This window comes from Caretta caretta, chromosome 3 (genome assembly GCF_965140235.1).
Source record: "Caretta caretta isolate rCarCar2 chromosome 3, rCarCar1.hap1, whole genome shotgun sequence".
Lineage (NCBI taxonomy): Eukaryota > Metazoa > Chordata > Testudines > Cheloniidae > Caretta > Caretta caretta.
Window position 1 is genome coordinate 143,114,419 of NC_134208.1, and position 22,205 is coordinate 143,136,623.

The 22,205-nt window shown below is 41.5% G+C and overlaps 1 protein-coding gene across 2 annotated transcripts in view; it reads right to left on the reverse strand.

The window, feature by feature from the left end:
- SMYD3 (SET and MYND domain containing 3) overlaps window positions 1–22,205 on the reverse strand; it is a 663,495-nt gene that overhangs the window by 627,935 nt on the left and 13,355 nt on the right. The window lies entirely within an intron of this gene.

Here is a 22,205-nt window from a genome sequence, read left to right on the forward strand (position 1 = left end):
GTACAACTGGAAACTGCAGCTCAGTTGAGGTGCAGAGGAGATGCCAGTCAAGATAGAGCTTGTAGAGCACCAGCCAGCATTGTCTTGGAAAGTGTTTGTGCTTTGATCACTGATGTTCTGATCACATTAATTTTTAGTAGAGAAGATCTCACCCAGGCCAGTGATGAATTTATTTCAGATTCACTTTCAGGGGTGGTTGGATCTCATTCACTTATTTGCTTGACTTTTTATCTCTTTTCAAAATGTTTATTTCCTTTAAGTCATTATTTGAAATATATACATTCAGCAGCTGTCAGAAACAGAGTGCTGTCAAAGTCAGGGCTGATATGGGAGTTGATCAGAGTTGAGCTGCAAAAAGCAAATTATTTAAATAAGGTATTTTATTTCCTATCTGGAGAAACTGTACCTGAGACAATGGGTTAAAAATTAGCCCAAATCACAACTCCTCCGCCTCAGGGCCTCAATCTTGCATCATGGGCTGTGCTACCATAATTGGGACAGCTTCTGCCTAAGCCACACCAGTGTCTAAAGATCTGCCTGATAACTGAAAGGCCAGTTTACTGTATATACACTAGCACATAAATGGTCATTTAACATATAATTTTAGCATTTGCCTACATTTTCATGGGATTTCTGATGAGTAAGCCCAGTTAAAAGGTACCTGTGCAGTTCAAACCTACCACTGATCAATCCACATATGCCATATAATTATTTTATAAGTACTGATATTTCTAAAATTGGTTTACAAGTTCTACCAATAATATGTACTAAAATGACCCTCTTAACAAACCAATTAAGAAAAGCAAGCCAGTCAAACTAGTCCTCTGCGTCTCACCCACTTAAAGCCAAAATATCTGTTCTACCTTCCTCTCTCTCTCTTTCTGACCCACCTCCTTCCAATATATACCCCATTAGTACAGTGGTTCTCAGCCAGAGGTACACTACCCCTGCGGATATGCGGTCTTCCAGGGATATACCAACTCATCTAGATATTTGCCTAGTTTTACAACCAACTATATAAAAAGCACTAGCAAAGTCAGGACAAACTAAAATTTCATATAGACAGTGACTTGTTTATGCTGCTCAATATACTATACACTGAAATGTAAGTACAATATTTATATTTCAATTGATTTATTTTATAATTATATGGCAAAAATGAGAAAGTAAGCAATTTTTCAGAAATAGTGTATTGTGGCACTTTTGTGTTTTTATGTCTGATTTTGTAAGCAAGTAGTTTTTAAGTGAGGTGAAATCTGGGGTACATAAGAAATCAAACTCCTGAAAGAGGTACAGTAGTCTGGAAAGGTTGAGAACCACTTCATTAGTGAATGCAATTGCTGAGAAATTAGCTGTAATGCATCCTACTTCTAGAAACTCAAAAAAAGAAACGAATTTCCAACTTCTATTTGATTAAATTCTACTGACTGGAAGCTTCATATCATTTTTTTCCCAGATGGAAGTAAGTAATACCACAAATTATTGAAATTAAATTTAGTCACTTCAGTGCTGGATCATTAGAATAATATCAACTCTATATGAAAAATCTTCTTGTTAAACTGATTTGCCATTCATAGCTTTGAGAGCTAGTAGTTCCTAGCTTATTATATTGTGGGGGAGGAGTGGAGTAGAGAGAGAAATTTATGTTCACAATATGCCATTAATGTCCCGTCTGTTTGAAATCAGATATTGTTTTTGTCTGGCATTGGCACAGCATCTTTCCAGTGAAATTTGGCATGCAATTAAATAACTTATTAAGAGTGTATCATTATGCTTTTTCAGTCCCATTAACTTTCTTACTATTAAGTATCAAAAGACAGCCTGGGGGAAAAACTTGTAAAATAAAACTAGCTACAAACTACTCACAGAGAGGGAAAAAAATCCAGTATATTTCTGTTTCTATGAAATGTAAAAGATCTTGATTTTAGCTGGATAATCAGTGTGGCACGTTAACTCTGGAAACAGAAATAAGTTTTAATGACCTCTTTTGAAGAGACAACATCATCTTAAAAAGAAAAGGAGGACTTGTAGCACCTTAGAGACTAACCCATTTATTTGAGCATAAGCTACAGCTGTAGCTCACGAAAGCTCATGCTCAAATAAATTGGTTAGTCTCTAAGGTGCTACAAGTCCTCCTTTTCTTTTTGCGAATACAGACTAACACGGCTGTTACTCTGAAACATCATCTTAAAAACCATACTAAAGCAGCTATTTCCTTGTCTATTGTAGAAAGAATACCTTTGATTATTAAGGAATCATTTCCGTTTAATTTTCCATTATGAAGTTAGTTTACTTTCTACATTTCCTTCAGCTTGGTCTACACCAACGAAAAACTCCATAAAAGTATTTCCAGATTAAAAATTAACATTTTGAAGTGTTGGTAAATAGTCATACAACAAACAAAATTACACTTTTTAAAAAAATAATGTGTGTTACTATCACAAAGACAGCTTGTCACTCAACAAGTGATACCAGTATATTTCATGGTGTGCAAGATTATTTTCCCAGTAATTTAGGATTCCAAATGAGTTTACCATGAAACACTGAGCAAGTGTCATTAACATTCACACTGGCATTTCTTTTCACTCCAAACACTGTTCATCAAGCTGAATAGTCATTTCACTGGACTGATTGTTCCTAATAAACACAGCAATTTCTACTTAGTACAATAGGTCTTGAACAAATATTTTATAGTTATAAAAAATATATTTGGGTGACCCCAAAGTAGTTCTTAGGATGCTAGGCATCATACAAAAAACTGGAACAGTCCCAGTATAACCAGGAAGTTTAGTCACTAGTTGACTTCATTTTTGTTTTTAGTCAGTTTCACTTTCAAGCTCTCATTGGGTTAAGCCCAATGCTGCAATGGCAATGTTTGGCTCTCAAACACTGCAAGGGAATAAAAATTATTAAAATGTTTAGGGCAGACTCAGACTGAGGCTCCTGAACTGCAAGTAGCTCTTTAATAGCACGTGATATTAAAACACTGAGTAACTTAATTATTAACCAAGCTAAGTTATCAATCAATCAAGATGATTTTACTTAACCAATTGTAATTGATAAAATAATACTTGGTCAGTCATTTTGCGGTGAGAATAATATATTTTGTAACTGGGTTTCTTCTCCGCCTCGGCGGGTCCCGTGCTTTCTTCTAGCGGTGGGTCAGGATAGTGTCTCGTCTCTCAGAATTTCCCCCCTCTGTTTATAGTGGAGACAGAATTTCCCCACCCAAGAAGCCTTCCCATTTCTAGGCCCTCACTGCTTCACTGGGGCTTCTGGCCTCCTCGGTGGACATCCAGTGAGAGGAAAAGGGGAGGGGGGGGCCAGGTCTCGCCCTCTACTCCAGACCCCAACCCAGGGACCCTGCAAATAGCAGCCTTAAGCTGCTAGCTTCCCTGGGTTATTTCCCCAAACCCATTGGCTTACTGTGCCCACTTTGCTTGGGCAGGGTTCCTTCCGACCATCCTGCTGGGGGTGGGAGAGCCTTAAGTCTCTGGTAGCCCTTCTGGGCGTGGTAGCACCACAACAAACACATGGCTCAGTCTCTCCCCTCTGGCAGGGTCCTTTTCTTCAGGTCTTTGGACCTGGAAGGGTCCTAAGCTCCTGTTTAAGGTAGGGTTTCTCCCCAATCTCTATACCTGAGGGGTTCTCCCCTGGTCCTTGTCAGCTTCCTCAACACTCAGCTCACCTCCACTCTCACAACGCCTATCACCCCCACTGACTGGCTGGGGAGAAGGCTTTTAACACATTCTGGCAAGTTCTTAATTGGCTCCAGATGTCCTGATTAACCCCTGCTCAGTTACTAGGGGAAGAGGGACCTGCTTATCCTGAGGCTAATGTACCTTCCTTCCTGCACTCTCCTGTAGCCATCTGGCCTGACCCTGTCACTATATATATATTATGTATATAATAAAAAAACCCACCACACACACAAATTATACACACACACACACAATATTTCCCATCATATTGTTTAAATATGAATATACAGCACTATAGTAAATGAAACAATTAATTCACACTACTGTGGCTCTTTTTGGTAATGCTGATTGCTAATTTGGCTCCTACTGTGCTAATAGCACAAAGCCCAGAGCTGCACCTTCCCAAGGACTGCCCCAGACGATACACTGCCATAGAGAATGATTTTATTCATTCATTCAACAGAGTAGCTGTAAACCCCCCCAATTTCCTCTTCAGTTACACTGTGGCAAGATTAAGACGTGTACATTCTTCCTTGCGCCTGAAGTTTGGGTTTTTGTTGGTATTGTTTTTAAATAAATGAAAACACTGTTGAAGCAGGCAATGGAATTTGACTGCACAATTCTGAATCCTCACCCCTCTCAAAAAAATAGTTTAGAAACCTTGAGCACATTTACTACAGAATAGGTACTAAACCACACATCATTTACAGTTACTGTGAATATAAAACAAGAGTACATATCTTTCTGTAGATTTGAGCCTTTGTCAGCCACATAAATTATGCAAAACACAGTAACATCCGTACAGAAAGTAGAAGGAAAAAATCTGAACACACAGTAATGCTGTTCCAATAACTGTTATATTTTATATGAAGGTTTCTCCCATGAGCCTGAGATTAAAAGTGATTACTGTACCAAGATCACTGGCAAAACTCATCAAGCTGCAAATTGATTTGAGGGTCTGTTTCCAACATTAGATATTATTTCTCTCGTAGCACATAGTATTATTAGTTTCCATTCTGCTACAACAGAACTCACTTCACCAGTGGCAAATTACTTTTTTAAAAAAAGTCCAGAGTAACTGTACAACAAATAGAGTCTTCAGTTATGCATTTTGGGGCATCTATCTATAAGTAGATTATATACATAATAGATAATACAAAAATATATGCATTTTGAAAAATATAGCACTAATTGTATCAGACTTAGGAATTAAAGGAGGACAAAATAACTAGCTCTTAAAATTGACTTCAACAGGAGTTTTGTCTGAGTGGGGACTGTAGGATTGTGTCTGCAACAGTTTAGCTTCCCCACAGTAGGAGCTCACAACTCCATCAACATTAACAATAGACGCGAATGTATCAAGGACACACTAGACCACTCAGGTCTCCAGCCTATCAGGAGCTGTGTGCCCTCGGTGCCACTGACTTCAATGAGAGTTGAAGTGTTCATTACCTCACAGGATAAGGCCAAAATACATTCTGTGCTAAAAAAGTGCGATGATAAAAGCTGAAAGCACTTCTATAACAGGTATCCACCTTGGCTGCTACTAGGAAGAGGCAGAAAAATAAAGTGAACACTATTTTGTTTCTCTTTTGAGGTGACGGGAGGGGGGAAATCACAAGTTCTGTTACAGTGTATTACTAAATCTGCTACAGTTGGCAAGACATTTTCTTAAGGCAAAAATTCTAGGGAGCGATATGATGCATTCATTACAATTTGTAGCTAGGTTATTACCCATGATAAATTGATAACCATTCATTAACTTCTGAGTGCAACAGACAACTGGCAGGCTATTTCATGCCTCAGAGAATTTATAGCAAAAGGGAGAGAGGGAGATACAAAGTCACCTGTGCTGTGTATCTGAAAAATAAGATGGATTTTTAAAAATTCTGTCACCTTCAGGACATAAAATGGATCAGTGTTTAAATGGCCTTCTATATGAAGCTTTAAGAATTCATGCCAAATCACTGTCTGTTGTGATTCGGGGGGGGGGGGGGGAACAGCACTTAGTCTTCAGTTAAAAACAAACATTTCTTACCCTTTGTTATGAAAGAATTTGAAATGAATTTTATAATTAACACCTAAATGAACATAGACAAGAGTGATCACTAAAATCATCACCAGCAGCTACAAGAGTCATAAAATAACATATATAGATAGGTACAATTTATCAGTCTCTAGAGGGGAGAGCATGATAGTTTCTTAGGTTGCCCAGGACTGAGTCACCTTGATAGCTTCCTCCCTCATCAAGAGAGAGACGTGCTTGTGCTTAGCTGGATGTCTGCTCCCAGTGTTTTAGCTACATAAACCATCTCCTCACAGCTCTGCCAGCCCTTACTGCAGGTAACAATAGTATACCCCAGCCACCGAGCCCCACTCAAAGCATACCCCTGTAGTATCCAGCCCCTGTCATCAGACACTCAGAAATTACCAGGTTAGCTGTCCCCATGGGAACAGTATACACACAGCTTGATTGGTAGAACTCAGGATCAGGTCCTTTATGACATCAATGCCCTGAGATATAGTGAAAATCATACGTTTATTATCAAAGAAAGATAGATTTAGGAAATACTGAGTAAGGATAATAGAAATAGAAATGGGTACATATAAAATAAGAAGTATAATATGCTTCTTAAAGTTAAATTTAAACTCTAGCTGGCTAAAATTCCTGTCTATAGTTTCTGATCTAAAGCAAAATCTCCCCACGTTACCAACCAACATGGTTGGGACCTACTGTTCCTGAATTCAAAAAGAACCGTCTTCTTTGCTCTCTCAATAATGGAAAACAAGACTGAGCTGACTAATAGAATCAGAAAAGCAGCTCAGAATTTCGGGCTATTACATGGAATAACAACAAACTATCGACTATGCTGAAGATGCAAACCTGAGACTTGTGTGTGGTCATCCCCGCTTTATGGCTCAGAAACATAGACTACATATAATAGGAACATCAGGAAACTGAACAGCTTTCACATGAGATGCCAGCATAAGATCCTGAAAATAAAAAGTGGTGCTTGAGCGTTCAGGACTGGCACACTTAGAAACCACAATCAAGAGGAGAAGGTTGCTATGGCTCGGTCATGTCAGGAGAATGGGAGGACACCATATCCCCAAGAATATTTTGTACAGAGAGATTCAGAACGGCTCAAGAAGCTGGGGTCATCTTTTGTGACAGTACCATGATGTGTGCAAAAGTTATATGAAGTCATTCAACATCATTGTAGAAAGCTGGGTGGAGCGTGCAGAATCCCGTCCAATTTGGAGGGAATATCTGGCACTGGATGCAGCTCACACAAGAAGCGGCTTTGATCCAGAGGATAGAAGCAAAGCGAGAAAGAAGAAAGTAATGTGCTAGAACCTTGGACTCTAATTCAGACACCACATGGACCTGTGAAGTTTGTAACAAGCTGTGTCACTCTCCAATTGGGCTTGTCAGCTATAAGCGGATTCATCAGGCACCTGACTAGACCTCTTAAGCATACACCATGATCCAGTTTGGATTGACGGTTGCCAATGATATGTCCCAAACCTCATTGTTTTGTCCCCAGAGTCAAGGGGACTTCACATAGTTGTGGTAACTCCATATACAAAATTGGCTTCCATTATGTTGGCTTCATCTACATATTAACCTAGGCTAACAGGTAAATATATATCCCTTTGTTTGGCAAAACCTGCTTGTCAACCCTGCCTGGGACACAGACTCTGAAATATATTTTCTGTACCTATACACAACTCCTTAAATATCATCCATATATACATCTCACAATGATTACAAGGATCAATATGACAGAAGCATTTATTAGACACCTCATGCAACCCTTTTTGGATAAATACTATGAAAGCAGTGTGATAGGAATTGCTGTTACAGACAGTGAACCCTTTTCCAGTTGGTACTGAGGGGTTCTTAGGGTCACAGAGGGTTAAAAAGAATAGGTGAAAATGAATAAATAATAATCCTACAGTACTGCTGTTCTGAAAGGGCAACCTCCAAATTCCTCCTTACTCCATCATAACTCCCACGCATAATCACTGAATGAATGAACTGAATAAGGACACAGGACAGTCACACACAGTTTACTTTCTAAAGAACTGCAAAATTGGTAAATTTTGTAAATGTATTTTGACTGGTCCAAGACAGAATCATAGTCAGCATTCATGGATAGAAGAAAATGACTTGTACTCACTAGAAGTCTTAGAGCAGCCTCTTTACAAAAAACAAAACCAAATTCCACCATGCATTATGAACATGAAACCTTGATATTACTGTGAGTTGTATGTTCACAGCCAAGGACAGAATTTGGCCTTTAATTATTTAGTTCTTCCAGTTCCTCGGGAATGAGATAATAAACCTATTTCAAGGCTGAAGTCTGTAGTGTGCCACAGGGAACTGACTCCTGTGAATGAAGTAGGTCTGGAGCCCCTGGGCCAGCACAGTTGTTCCCTATTTGGCCATTTGAGAGGGTGGGGCAGTACCCAGGGCTATAAAAGGTCAGGGAAAGAGACAAAGATCTGGTGAACCAGAGCTGCCTGAGTGGGAGTCAGGGACAGGTGGAAGGTCTCAGAAGGAAGCAGAAGGTATTTCCCAGGGAAAGGCTGAAGGCAAGAAGAGCAGCAGCAGAGGTGTGCTAGCTGACTTCCTCTAGCCAGAGAGCCAGGGCCAGAGGGCTTGAGAGGGCTGAAGACAAGAGGAGAAGCAGATGGAGCTGCTGGTTGGCTCCAAACCAGAGGACTGGAGCCAAGGGACAGAGAGGGCAGGAGAGCAGCATAGGGGCTTATCTGCTGGTGTCTTCAAACTGGAGAGCTAGACTTAGAGAAACCTTGAGAGGGCCGGGGGGGGGGGGTGAGGAATGCTCCCCTGGTAAAGATGACCTCCCAGTATAGAGGCTGTGGGGTTTCTTCTGGGAAGAGCAAGGTTGCACTCCAGCGGGAGAAGACTGATAGAGAGCTGGGGCTGTGCTGGAGAGCCGGGGTGTGATGAGGGATGCTGGGTCTGTATTTGATGGTATTTGTCTGGACTATGGTTGCTGGACTTAGTATTGGACCTTGTTTTCTTAGGGTTTGTGCATAGGGGACTTTTGTAATAACCTAACCCTAGAAGGGCTACTGGCACTAAGAAAGACTGTTTAGACTATTTTGGGGCACTATGATAGGGGAAACTGAAGCAGGTGCACTTGTCATGGTACAGCCTGCTGAGAGGTGGGCTGTCCTGTGAAAAGGTTATTCAGGGTCTCCATTTTTCACCCCTCTCTACTTTAAGATTTTATGTAGCATTTATCTTCACAATATCTATGCAGTCTTCCATCAAACGCCAACACAGCCACCACCAAGATTCATAGATATTAAGGTCAGAAGGGACCATTATGATCATCTAGTCTGAACTCCTGTACAATGCAGGCCACAGAATCTCACCCACCCACTCCTGCGAAAAACCTCTCACCTACGTCTGAGTTATTGGAGTCCTCAAATCGTGGTTTAAAGACTTCAAGGAGCAGAGAATCCTCCAGCAAGTGACCTGTGCCCCATGCTAGAGGAAGGCGAAAAACTTCCAGGGCCTCTTCCAATCTGCCCTGGAGGAAAATTCCTTCCCGACCCCAAGTATGGTGATCAGCTAAACCCTGAGCATATGGGCAAGATTCACCAGCCAGATACCCAGGAAAGAATTCTCCGTAGTAACTCAGATCCCAGCCCATCTAACATCCCATCACAGGCCATTGGGCCTATTTACCATGACTGTTTAAAGATCAATTAATTGCCAAAATCATGTTATCCCATCATACCATCTCCTCCATAAACTTATCGAGTTTAATCTTAAAGCCAGATAGGCCTTATGCCCCCACTGCTTCCCTTGGAAGGCCATTCCAAAACTTCACTCCTCTGATGGTTAGAAACCTTCGCCTAATTTCAAGTCTAAACTTCCCAATGACCACCTGTAGACACCTGAGCTGCCAGGGCCACACCACCTCTTGTCAGTGTGATTTCTATTTTGGATATATTTTTCACAGCAATTTTAATAGCCTCTGTCACGGTTCCTTCCCCACTCTGAACTCTAGGGTACAGATGTGGGGACCTGCATGAAAACCCCGTAAGTTTATTTTTACCAGCTTAAGTTAAAACTTCCCCAAGGTACAAACTATTTTACCTTTTGCCCTTGGACTTTATTGCTGCCACCACCAAGCATCTAACAAATATGTAACAGGGAAAGAGCCCACTTGGAAACGTCTTTCCGCCCAAAATCCTCCGCAAACCCTACACCCCCTCTCCTGGGGAAGGCTTGATAAAGATCCTCACCAATTTGCATAGGTGAACACAGACCCAAACCCTTGGATCTTAAGAACAATGAGAAAGCAATCAGGTTCTTAAAAGAAGAATTTTAATTGAAGAAAAAAAGTAAAAGAATCACCTCTGTAAAATCAGGATGGTAAATACCTTACAGGGTAATCAGATTCAAAACACAGAGGTTTTGCTTCCCTAGGCAAAACCTTAAGTTACAAAAATACACAAAAACAGGAATATACATTCCATTCAGCACAGCTTATTTTGTCAGCCATTTAAACAAAACAAAAGGAGTACTAGTGGCACCTTAGAGACTAACCAATTTATTTGAGCATAAGCTTTCGTGAGCTATAGCTCACTTCATCGGACGCAGAATCTAACGCATATCTAGCTAGATTACTTACTAAGTTCTAAGACTCCATTCCTTTTCTGTTCCTGGCAAAAGCATCACAGAGAGAGAGAGAACCTTTGTTTCTCCCCCGCCCCCTCCAGCTTTGAAAGTACTCGTCTCCTCATTGGTCATTTTGGTCAGGTGTCAGTGAGGTTATCCTAGCTTCTTAACCCTTTACAGGTGAAAGGGTTTTTCCTCTGGCCGGGAGGGATTTAAAGGTGTTTATCCTTCCCTTTGTATTTATGACAGCCTCTCTGCTTTGAACAATTGTCTAGATCACTTATCCATTCTGCTGGGCCTATTTGTGCACTAGGTTTTCCAGACTGATGTTCTTCAGGATGTTATACAAAAGCCTCCACCTTCTGCTCTGTATTCCTTTATGGCTTCAGCTCAGGTTTTTTCCTCCATATTTGTCCTAATTTTTTCTTAGCTAATGGCTAATGTTTCATTGGTTTTAAATAGGGTTACCAACTTTCTAAGCACAAAACCGAAGACCCCCGCCCCGCCTCTTCCCTGAGGCCCTGCCCTGCCCCTTCTCCGAGGCCCTGCCTCTGCTCGCTCCATCCCCCCTTCCTCCGTCACTCACGTTCACCAGGCTGGGGTAGGGGGCTGGGGTGTGGGAGAGAGGTGAGGGCTCCAGTTGGGGCTGCGGACGCTGAGGTAGGGCAGGGAAGGGGGATTTGGGGTGCGGGAGAGGGCTCCGGTCTGGGGCAGGGGTACAGAGGGGGTATGGGCTCTGGACTGAGGGTGCGGGCTCTGGGGGGGGCCAGATATGAGGGGTTCAAGGTGCGGAACAGGGCTCTGGGCTGTGGCAAGGGGTTGGGGAGGTGAGGGCTCCAGCTGGGGGTGTGGGCTCTGGATGAAGGATTTGGGGTGTGGGCTCCAGGAGGGAGTTTGGGTTTGGGAGGGGACTTTGGGCTGGGGCTCGGGGTCCAGGAGGAGGTTTGGGGTGCAGGGTCCCAGCAGCGCTTACCATTGCTCACACAAGTGGCTGCCTGGTCCCTGCAGCCCCTAGGCACATGGGCAGCAAGGAGGCTCTGTGTGCTGCCCTCGCACCTGCAGGCACCACCCCCGCAGCTCCCATTGGTCGTGGTTCCTGGCCATTGGGAGCTGAGGAGTCAGCACTAGGACTGGGGAAAGCATGCAGAGCCTCCCTGGCCGCCCATGTGCCTAGGGAGCACAAGGACCTGGCAGTCACTTCCGGGAGCTGCACAGAGCTCAGGCAGGCAGGGAGCCTGTCTTAGCCCTGGGCCCATGCTGCGCCACCGACTGGACTTTTAATGGCCCAGTCAGCAGTGCCAACCAGAGCCACCAGGGCCCCTTTTCGACTGGGTGTTCCAGTTGAAAACTGGTCACCTGGCAACCCTAGTTTTAAAGCCAGAACATCTAAAGATCTCTCGGTGTTAAAAACAAATAATGAATTAATCTTACAACATCCCTGAGAGGAAGATAAGCACTGCAAGAGTCTTACTTAAACTCATACAAGAAGCCTTTGGCAGACTTAGGAGCTGGTCTACACTACCATGGTAAGTCGACCTAAATTACGCTACTTCAGTTAAGTGAATAACGTAACTGAAGTCGACATAGCTTAGGTTGACTTACTACAGTGTCTACACTGTGCTGTGTTGATGGGACATGCTCTCCCGCCGACTTCCCTTATTCTTCTCAGGAAGCTGGAGTAACAGAGTCGATGGGAGAGCACTCTGTCATCGACTTAGCAGGTCCTGACCAGACCCACTAAATAGACACCACTGTATCGATCGCAGCAGTGCCGATCAACCGGTAAGTATAGATATGGCCTTAGAAACTGAACTCCCAATCCTATGCCCTAACCACATGTTTCTGGCAAGCTCATTAAAGCATATCCCATAAAGAGTGTCTTCAGTTATACATATCAGCAAGTCACATCTGTTTAAATATGAAAGACGTAAGCATCTCCACTTTCACCTGGACAGTTGTCCTACCTTAAGTTCTAGTCTGCAAGACTAGCCCCAAAAACCTTGCAACTCTGCATTCAAAAGGGAGCTCCCTCATTCTGAGGAGAAAGTAGGAGGAATTTTCATGATATTTGGAAGAGGGTCAGGATGTTTGCAAGGGGGTCTCAGTCTCAAGCCTGCCATGTGGCATTTACAGTTTCCTTTGGAACATACTCTTTATAGAGAAATACAGGGGAAGTGAAAGATGAATGCTTGTTCAGATGCATCTTGAGTCAAATATCATAAAATGAAACTTTTGAGCTCTTAGTAGTTCTGTAGCTTTCTAATAGATGAACAATTACTGGTGGATCGACTTGGATATAAAAATGTTTCATAATTGGTTATTTAAAAAAAAAGTTTCATTATTCCAAGTCCCTACTTTGGGGTTTTCATTGCTGGAAATGAAATCAGCATATGCTGTATTTTAGTATTGTATAGTTAAACTTTTATTTGAAAATCTAAGAATGAAAAAACAGTTCCACCTGAATCCTTCATAAGGTCTTTAAAGCAAGAGGTTTTATATACATTATTCAACATATCAGCACTCTCTTGAATGTTTCATTAAAAATCTAATTGGGTTTGTTAGTATTGGGTTATTAGGATATGAAATAAGGATTTTCCATAGAACATACTTAGCTCAATTCAACAAAAATAACTGCCAAAGTAGTAAAGACTTTTAAGGGAGATCACAAGCCACTATTATATGAGCAATATACAAACTGTTGTAAGACTAATAAACGAAATGCATAAATATATATTAGCCAGAAAGTGTCAAAATTAACTCTTTGCAATAAGAGGGGCTGTCAGCTAAGAGCCCCTACAACTGACTTGCCATTACTGAAACAGCATTTGTGCCAGGCATATATTGCTCCTCTTAGAGCTAATCAATGTAATTCAGCTGTAATTCAGCCAAGGAAAGTAACATTCTTAGAGTAACAGATACTGTACTGTACTCACTTTTTGGCAATCAGACATAAGTAATAGTTTTAGCAGAAAACCCACAACACATCAGTGGTTCTATGCTGGATAAACCTGAGCAATAAAATATACTTTATTGGTGTATTTGTTTCATGGCTGATGTCATGTACATTTTAACCAGTGCGCTTCTCATTCTCTCCTCCTGGCCAGGAAATTCAAATTAATTTATCATCTTGTGTTGAGTTTCATTCCATATTACAAGAAAAATAATTCCCACTGCTTTTCCATCTGTTGCACATCAATCTCAACCAACAAGACAGCTTTAGGATAAAGAGAAAGTAAAAATTTTCTCAAGTGACTGAGGAGCCTAAGTCCCATCTTCCAAAATGAAAAGCACTTAGGGCCCCAAGTCGCATTCAAGTCAAGGGGATTTAGGCTTCTTAGTCACTTTTGAAATTTTTATCCCATTCTCTCTCTAGACATCCTCACAGTTTCAGGTTTGGGGTCAACCCATCATGGAGACTGTGGCAAGCTGCACAGTGCAGATCCATACTTAGGACTCATCTACATGAACATTTAGTTTGCAGCCAGCTGGGATGTAAATCTACCCTGTACTAGCCTGCTGCACCCTTTGCGATCTGTAGTCTTTGGGAATGGGTTTCCAACCGTAGTTATCAGTGGTTCACAGTCAAGCTTGAAGAGTATATCAAGTGGGGTACCGCAGGGATCAGTTCTGGGTCCGGTTCTATTCAATATCTTCATCAATGATTTAGATAATGGCATAAAGAGCACACTTATAAAGTTTGCGGACAATACCAAGCTGGGAAGGGTTACAAGTGCTTTGGAGGACAGGATTAAAATTCAAAATGATCTGGACAAACTGGACAAACGGTCTGAAGTAAACAGGATGAAATTCAATAAGGAAAAATGCAAAGTATTCCACTTAGGAAGAAACAATCAGCTGCACATACACAAAATGGGAAATAGGAAGGAATACTGCAGAAAGATCTGGGGGTCACAGTGGATATCACAAGCTAAATATGAGTCAACAGTGTAACACTGCTGGAAAAAAAAGCAAATATCATCCTGGGATGTATTAGCAGGAACTGATTAGGCTTCAAATAGAGTATTGTGTCCAGTTCCAGGCGCCACATTTCAGGAAAGATGTGGACGAATTGGAGAAAGTTCAGAGAAGAGTAACAAAAATTATTCAAAAAGTCTAGAAGACTATGAGGGAAGACTGAAAAGACTGGGTTTGTTTAGCCTGGAGAAGAGAAAACTAATGGGGGACACAATAGCTTTCAAGTACATAAAAGATTGTTACAAGGAGGCGGGACAAAAATTGTTCTCCTGAACCTCTTAGGATAGGCCAAGAAGCAATAGACTTAAATTGCAGCAAGGGCGGTTTACACTGGACATTAGGGAAAACTTCCTAACCGTCAGCGTAGTTAAGCACTGGAATAAATTGCCTAGGGAGGTTGTGGAATCTCCATCATTGACAATTTAAGAGCAGGTTAGACAAACACCTGTCAGAGATGTTCTAGATCAGTGGTTCTCAAAGCCGCTCTGCCGCTTGTTCAGGGAAAGCTCCTGGCGTGCCGGACTGGTTTGTTTACCTGCCGCGTCCACAGGTTCGGCCGATCGCAGCTCCCTCTGGCCAATGAGGGCTGTGGGAAGGGAGGCCAGCACGTCTCTTGGCCCGCGCTGCTTCCCGCAGCCCCCATTGGCCTGGAGCGGTGAACTCTGAAAAGTACTTTGAAAAGTACATCAGATACATCTGATGAAGTGAGCTGTAGCTCACGAAAGCTCATGCTCAAATAAATTGGTTAGTCTCTAAGGTGCCACAAGTACTCCTTTTCTTTTTGCGAATACAGACTAACACGGCTGTTCCTCTGAAACCTGTCATAAACAAAAGAATTTACAACACAGTTCAAATCCCTATACCAAATGAGAAGCTATATATTAGTGGAACTGAATTTTTACTGTGCTTAAAAAAAAACCAAAAAAACCACACAACCCAGATATTTACTTTATAGCTCTTTTAAAATACATGCATTAAATAAATATTAAATGGGTCCTTATAAAACAAAAAATTCTTTCACCCCTTGTCCTTCAGTCTTCACACTACTTTATTACTTAGGGTGTGAGGGTTTTTTTCTTTTGGGGAGGTGAGAGAGTCATATTTTGATTAAAAACAGAATAGGACACTTACGTCTGGAAGTGGTTCAGCTTCTGGAGATCATCCCGACACTGTTACCTTCCCGGTCCAATATGAATTTTATCTGCCATCTAAAATCTTGGGACTCAATCCTGCAGCCTTAACCTTTCTCCAGGCTCTGAAGTGGCATACCATTTATCAAGCATATCTGACTAGCAGTGTGAAATAGAAATGCTGTTGAATTCAGCTTCAAATAGAAATGCTGTTGAATTCTTAACTATGATGGTGATTAACTATCATCCCGTAACAAACCATAGGCCACAGTGCCATTTGCCTAGTTGTGTTGATTGAGCCACACATTTTTCCCATGCCTGGCTCTAGGCTTCCAGTTGTTCACACTCCATATTTACATAGTAAGCTTAAGTTCTGTGTGTATAATGTGTAACTTATGCATAGACACAAAAAGTATACACATAACACATGCCCAACAATCATAAATATGAGGGCAAATTAATAATAAAAGTGAAACAAGTTACATTTCCCATATCACAAGGAATTTCTTGTCTCAGGCATACAAATTACATGGTCAGTTCATCTCAACTGGTGCAGCTCAAATGAGCCTCGAGCTGACCAAACCAGATTTCACCAGGACTTCTGTGTTGGAAACCCAGTGCTGTGGTACACAACAATCACCATAGCTGTTGCAAATGGAAACAGTCAAGAATTTTAATGTGCTTCTGAGAATAGGTGTATGCTTTGTACCTGGAGAGCAACATCGTGAGGACAACAGCATTATGAACTTTGCTTTTTATCTGTAGACTGACTCCTTCTTGCTCTAGATTTGGTGATAGAGAGACTGTGTGTGGAGCTGGCTCTCTCTCTTTCATGGTTGTTTGTCGCTTCATTGTTCATCACACTACTGAGATAAGTAAACTGTTTGACAGCTTGGAGTGTGGTACCTTCCAAGTTTATTGATAGGTCATGGTAAGGTTGTTGAGGAGCTGGCTGATACATAAGCTCAGTTTTCTTTCGGCTGATGGTTAGGCCAAACTGACGAGCCACAACAGCAAAGCTGTTTGTAAGATCTTTTAGTGCTGCTTGAGAGTCCGCCATCAAGCACAATCATCAGCATAGAGCAGTTCCTGGATCAACACCTCTATCACCTTGGTGTTTGCATGCAGACGGGAAAGACTGTAGAGCTTACCGCTGTGGAAGGGTTTAAAGATTCCATTTGAAAACCCACAAAAGGGCTTCCTCCAGCATTGCAGCGAAGAATAGACCAAAAAGGCTAAGAGAGCGCACACGTCCTTGCTTCACCCCATTCATGATTGGAAATGGGTCTCCTAGAGTGCCATCAATGCTCACTATTCCAGCCATTTGTTCATGGAATTGCTGAATGATGTTAATAAATTCGTCTGGACAGCCAAATGCAATGAGTAGGTCTATATGTAAATATATACTCCATCATACATCCACCACCTCCAACCCAAAATATAAATAAATAATCCACCACATTTTCAAAAACTAATATGAAGAATGATTTATAGTCCACATAAATTATAACTCAATATAAAGCAAGATGGAGACGAGGTCTGAGATGTAGGCAGAAGCTGAGAAATTCAGAGTTTTAAAAGGAAGGACAAGAAGTTGCTAGGGTCATCTGGGTATATCTCATTTAATCAATTCCCTCTAATTGCCAAGGCTTTGGGCATTCATAGAATCATAGAATATCAGGGTTGGAAGGGACCTCAGGAGGTCATCTAGTCCAACCCCCTGCTCAAAGCAGGACCAATCCCCAATTTTTGCCCCAGATCCCAAATGGCCCCCTCAAGGATTGAACTCACAACCCTGGGTTTAGCAGGCCAATGCTCAAACCACTGAGCTATCCCCCACCTCAGTCCCTCCTGTTCTCTACCTGTGACACACAACAATTTAGCCTCCTGAGGGTTACAATACTTCGATTTAACTCTGGTTGCTGGAGTCTGTGTAGAGGTGGCTGGGTGCTTGTTAGTGGCCTGGGACATACAAGAGGCCAGACTGGATGATCTGGTGGTCCCTTCTGGTGTTGAACTCTCTAACATTAAAACTTGATGCACAGCACAATGAAGAGCAACTGAAGTGACTCCAAGAAGTAGAGAGAGAAGGCCAAAATTATTTGAGAGAAATATTATCAGAGCAGCAGTTCTTTTGGATGGACTAGAGAGTGTGAGCTTTGTGCCATAAAGACCTGGGTGCAAGGGTATTCCAGTAGTTGAAGCAGCAGGAGATTAAAGTGTGGAGAACTGATCTGGGAGAGAAGGAAAGGGGTATATTTCATAGTTACAGTATGGAGGAAAAACTTGATCAAAGCCCAGATGTGTGTGGAAAAGAAGGAGGAATTTAAGATGAACCCTAGATTTCAAGGAGGAGGATGGTGCTATCTATCATAATAGAAATATGAAGTAGGGTTTGGGAAGAAACATTTGAGACTCATTTTTGGCCACGCTGAGCTTGAAAATGCCAAAGTAGTTTGAGATGCTGGACAGATGGGGGGAGGGGGGGGACACGGACACGGACACCACCCTAGTCCAGCCCAGGGTCAAAAGTCTGACGTATTTCTAAATTATCGGGGAGAACAGAAATCCTCTCTACTGAATGCTGGACATGCAGGGGCCTAGAAAATCCCTGCTCTTTTACATTCATAGAACTAATATCCTGCCCATCCATCTGGAATAATCATTCTGTGCCAAATTAATTATGACTCTTCAAAGCCCACCTCAAGATCCTTCTCTTCCTTCTGACTTATTCCTCCTAACCCTCCATCTAAAACAAATCAAACCCTAGTCCCTGAGCCTCCCAATTTCCACTACTATATCATTCTTCCTAAAAACCTTTCTTTCACTCTTCATTTCTCCCTAAGGCCTAGGCTATCTACAGCCACTACCTGTGTAGTAGTGTAGCACAAATATTAGGTACACGTAATTAAACTAATACGAAGGACTTTTTGGTTACAACTGATGGGGAATTCATATTTCATTTTCTGTATATCCTCAGCACCACTGCACAGAATATGCATCTTTTTCTTTCTCAAGGACCATACTTTACCAAAAAAACAACAAGGAGTCTGGTGGCACCTTAAAGACGAACAGATTTATTTGGGCTTAAGCTTTTGTGGGTAAAACACCCCACTTCTTCAGATCCATGCATCTGAAGAAGTGGGGTGTTTTACCCACAAAAGCTTAAGCCCAAATAAATCTGTTCGTCTTTAAGGTGCCACCAGACTCGTCGTTTTTGTGGATACAGACTAACATGGCTACCCCCTGATGCTTGACATACTTTACCAAGACCTTCTCAAAGTGACCCCCTCCTACATTCACAAGACTTGCCTCTTCAGCAAAGAGCTTTCTCACTTTGTCACACAGAGGATCTTTTCAGAGCACATGTGCACATTCATATTAGTATTTGAGCTAGACAGTATTCCCCTGAACTTAAAAAGGGGTTGCAGTTAGAGGGAAGTATGGTGCCTTTCCATCCATCCTCCCACCCAGTATCATTGTTTAGCTCTTTTCCTTCTTCAGGTCTTACACCCCTAGATCATGCCCTGTCCTGGTTACATGCCATTCCTATTTTCATCTTCTCCAACTTTATCCTTGAATGCTGGCAACAAGACTATGCGTTTGGTTTGCGTATAAAGGTCCCAAATCCTGCATGTTCCTTCCTGTAGCCCCATGCTCAATAATAGCGTTTCCTCTGTACAGACTACAGGATCGGATGTTCTGAAATATAAAGGCCACATTGATTACTTACTTTAAAAAATTATCTATCCTTTAGCTTCATCCAAACACCAACTATCAAACTAATAACAGAATGAACTCTGAGTTGGATGAGGATACTAATTAAGATGATAAATATGAGAGCTAAATATTCTATGAACAGAGGATTATAGTTTTAGTCAGTATTGGAATTATGCACTGGTGCTCAAGTGATTGTTCCATTTGGCTTTCATTCTACGTTCATCAGGAAACCCCTGAGTTTAAAAAATTTATCTCGAGTCTATAAATAGAATGGTCTGTTAGCTGCAGAGAAGCACAATGCAAAGTATGATTACAGGCATTAAGCACAGCCCTTGAAATCAGATCAATTAGTAACAAAATTTGGTTTGTCTACATTTCCTAAAACTTCTTGAACAGAAAAAACTAAGTTAGAATAACACTCAGAGTCTAATTTAAAATCATCATAAGTAAGGAACATTCAGAGCACATCTTTTGAAACAAGAAATTATGTGAATATGAAACATTTCTCTTTATCTTATTGCAGAATATGAGAACGTTTCTGTACAGTATTCCACCTAGCGTGAAGCTAGTGGTACTAAATCCACTGGGGATAGAAAACAACCTAAATAGATAGAAACTGGACTGGAGTCATGTAGGGCTAAATCCTGTCTCCCTGCATGAAGCTCAGATAGCCAGGAATGACACAGGCTGGAGAAGAGAAGGAATTCTACTGCAAGCCTCGTATCAAGAGCAGAGCAGCTCTGCACCTTTGGCTGCCGCCTTGCTGCTACAGCAGTCCTACCTCTCTTGCAACCTCCACTCCAAAGGGACAACAGCCTGGCTGAATCCATCTGCCTACCTAATCTTCTCTAAATTAGTGGTTTTTACCTCCTATTATGTCTCCTTGTACTCTTTCTTTTTTCAAAACTAAATAATCCTGGACTGTTTAATCTCATATTTTGTCTTCATAGAATCATAGAATATCAGGGACCTCAGGAGGTCATCTAGTCCAACCCCCTGCTCAAAGCAGGGCCAATCCCCAATTTTTGCCCCAGATCCCAAATGGCCCCCTCAAGGATTGAACTCACAACCCTGGGTTTAGCAGGCCAATGCTCAAACCACTGAGCTATCCCTCCCACAGCTTCTGTGTCTTCTTTGAGCCATCAAAAACAAGTGGGAAGTCAGTCCAGATCTTGATGCTCTTGCACTATTTCAAGTAACAGAACCTCTTCTCAAAAGATGGATCCCAACAAACAAGAGTCTTTCTGCTCAACATGGATTAATTTAGGTAGAAAGCTAGAAGCCATTCACTGAACATTGATATCCGTAAAAAGAGATCTAACTGTCCTGGCAGATATTATTGTCACAATGAATATTGCCGAAACAGTACTTAAAAGTTTGAAACCTTGCATTTGTAGGATTAAAGTTGCTGCTTCAACTGGCTTTGAAACAACTCTTCTGAGTGAAAATACCAGGTGATTTCACAATTAAAACTCTCCTACCTTGACTGTTGCAACTTCTTCGTCTTGGGACACCCATATCCTCCTCCTCCTCCAGTCCATGTAAAGTGTGTATCTTCCTCCCCTGTCATCCTCACTATGTCACCCACTCCTTGAATCCATCCATTATCTCCCACTTTTTCTCTTCATTAAATTCAGTTTTCTAGCCCTGCCCTTTAAGGCCCTTCACAATTCTGTCCCTTCCAACGACCTGCTCTTCTGTCTTATTGAGTCATCCTTCTGCTTTGCCAGTGACGCCACAATCAACCTACTATTTGTGTGGTTTCTCCCATAAATGTCTCCACATTTTCTTTCAGGTTTCCCTGACACATGAAGTGCACTCTGTGAACTGGTTTGTAAAACCACTACTCTCTCCTCTCCTTTGAATCCCTCCTCAAGACCTACTCCAAAACGGTACATGGCTGGTGGAGCGCTAGGGGAGATTTAAGAGTTTTTTTGATTAGATAAATATCAACAATGATTAAGAACAATTGTAACATCCTGCTTTAAACTTGACGACAAACATTTCAGGTTAGGAATTACCTGTTCAATCGTACAGCACATAACACAAAGGGGTCCTAGACTGATTAAGGCCTTTGGGTGTAATTGCAATACAAATATTAAATAATGACAAATTAGAATAATTTCCCATGTCAAGAGAGCAAACATCATTATCGCCCCATTTTAAAATGATTTATGAATTTTCTAATACAGTATAAAACTTCCAGTGACTGGTATAAAATAAAACTCTCCTGCTTTCTCAGGAGAAAACTAAAGCTAATTTTGTCCTTGCAAATTACATTGATTAAAATTTGGACAAATGCTAAGTACTTGCTTATCCCTCATAGCACTGATTTTAATTTTGCATTTGCAAAATAATTTACCCATGAAGAAAAATGAAGACTGAAAATCATAGATTCCCAATCTTATTTTGGAGGTGGTATTTTTACTACATGCAGAGAATTATCTTTTGGTGCTGTGATCAGGTGGGAATTTTCTGTAATATTTTTATGAATCCTAGGTGTGCCTTAGTTTCCCCTATATCTTTCATGACTAACCAGTGGAGAAAAAGAACTAAGTTTGCCCTCAGGGCAGGCTAAGAGACTGGGGGCAGGGGGTGGGTGTCTCTCTCGCCTAATTATTTGAGTCTGACTGGGTCATTAAAAAAGGACTGGCCCCAGGATCTGGGAGCCACAAGTAGCTCCCTTGCAACTCCCCTTCTCAGGTGCACATAGCAAAATATGGTAGGTCGGAAGCTATCTGGTCATAATTTAATTATTTATTTGATGATAAACAATGCTATTAACCCAACCAGCCTGTACTCAATTCACGTTGTTGGATTTTTTTAGAATCCACAAGGCAGTGTTCATTTGACTAATTGTCTACAAATTCGTAATAGCCGCGAACTTGTTATTTTTGTCCCTTTTATTTGATTTCCGTATACTCAATGTTCTCAAACATACATTTTAAACAATTTAAATTCAGTACATGTTTTAATTATTTTATAAATATTGTATATGCACATTGTTTATACAGC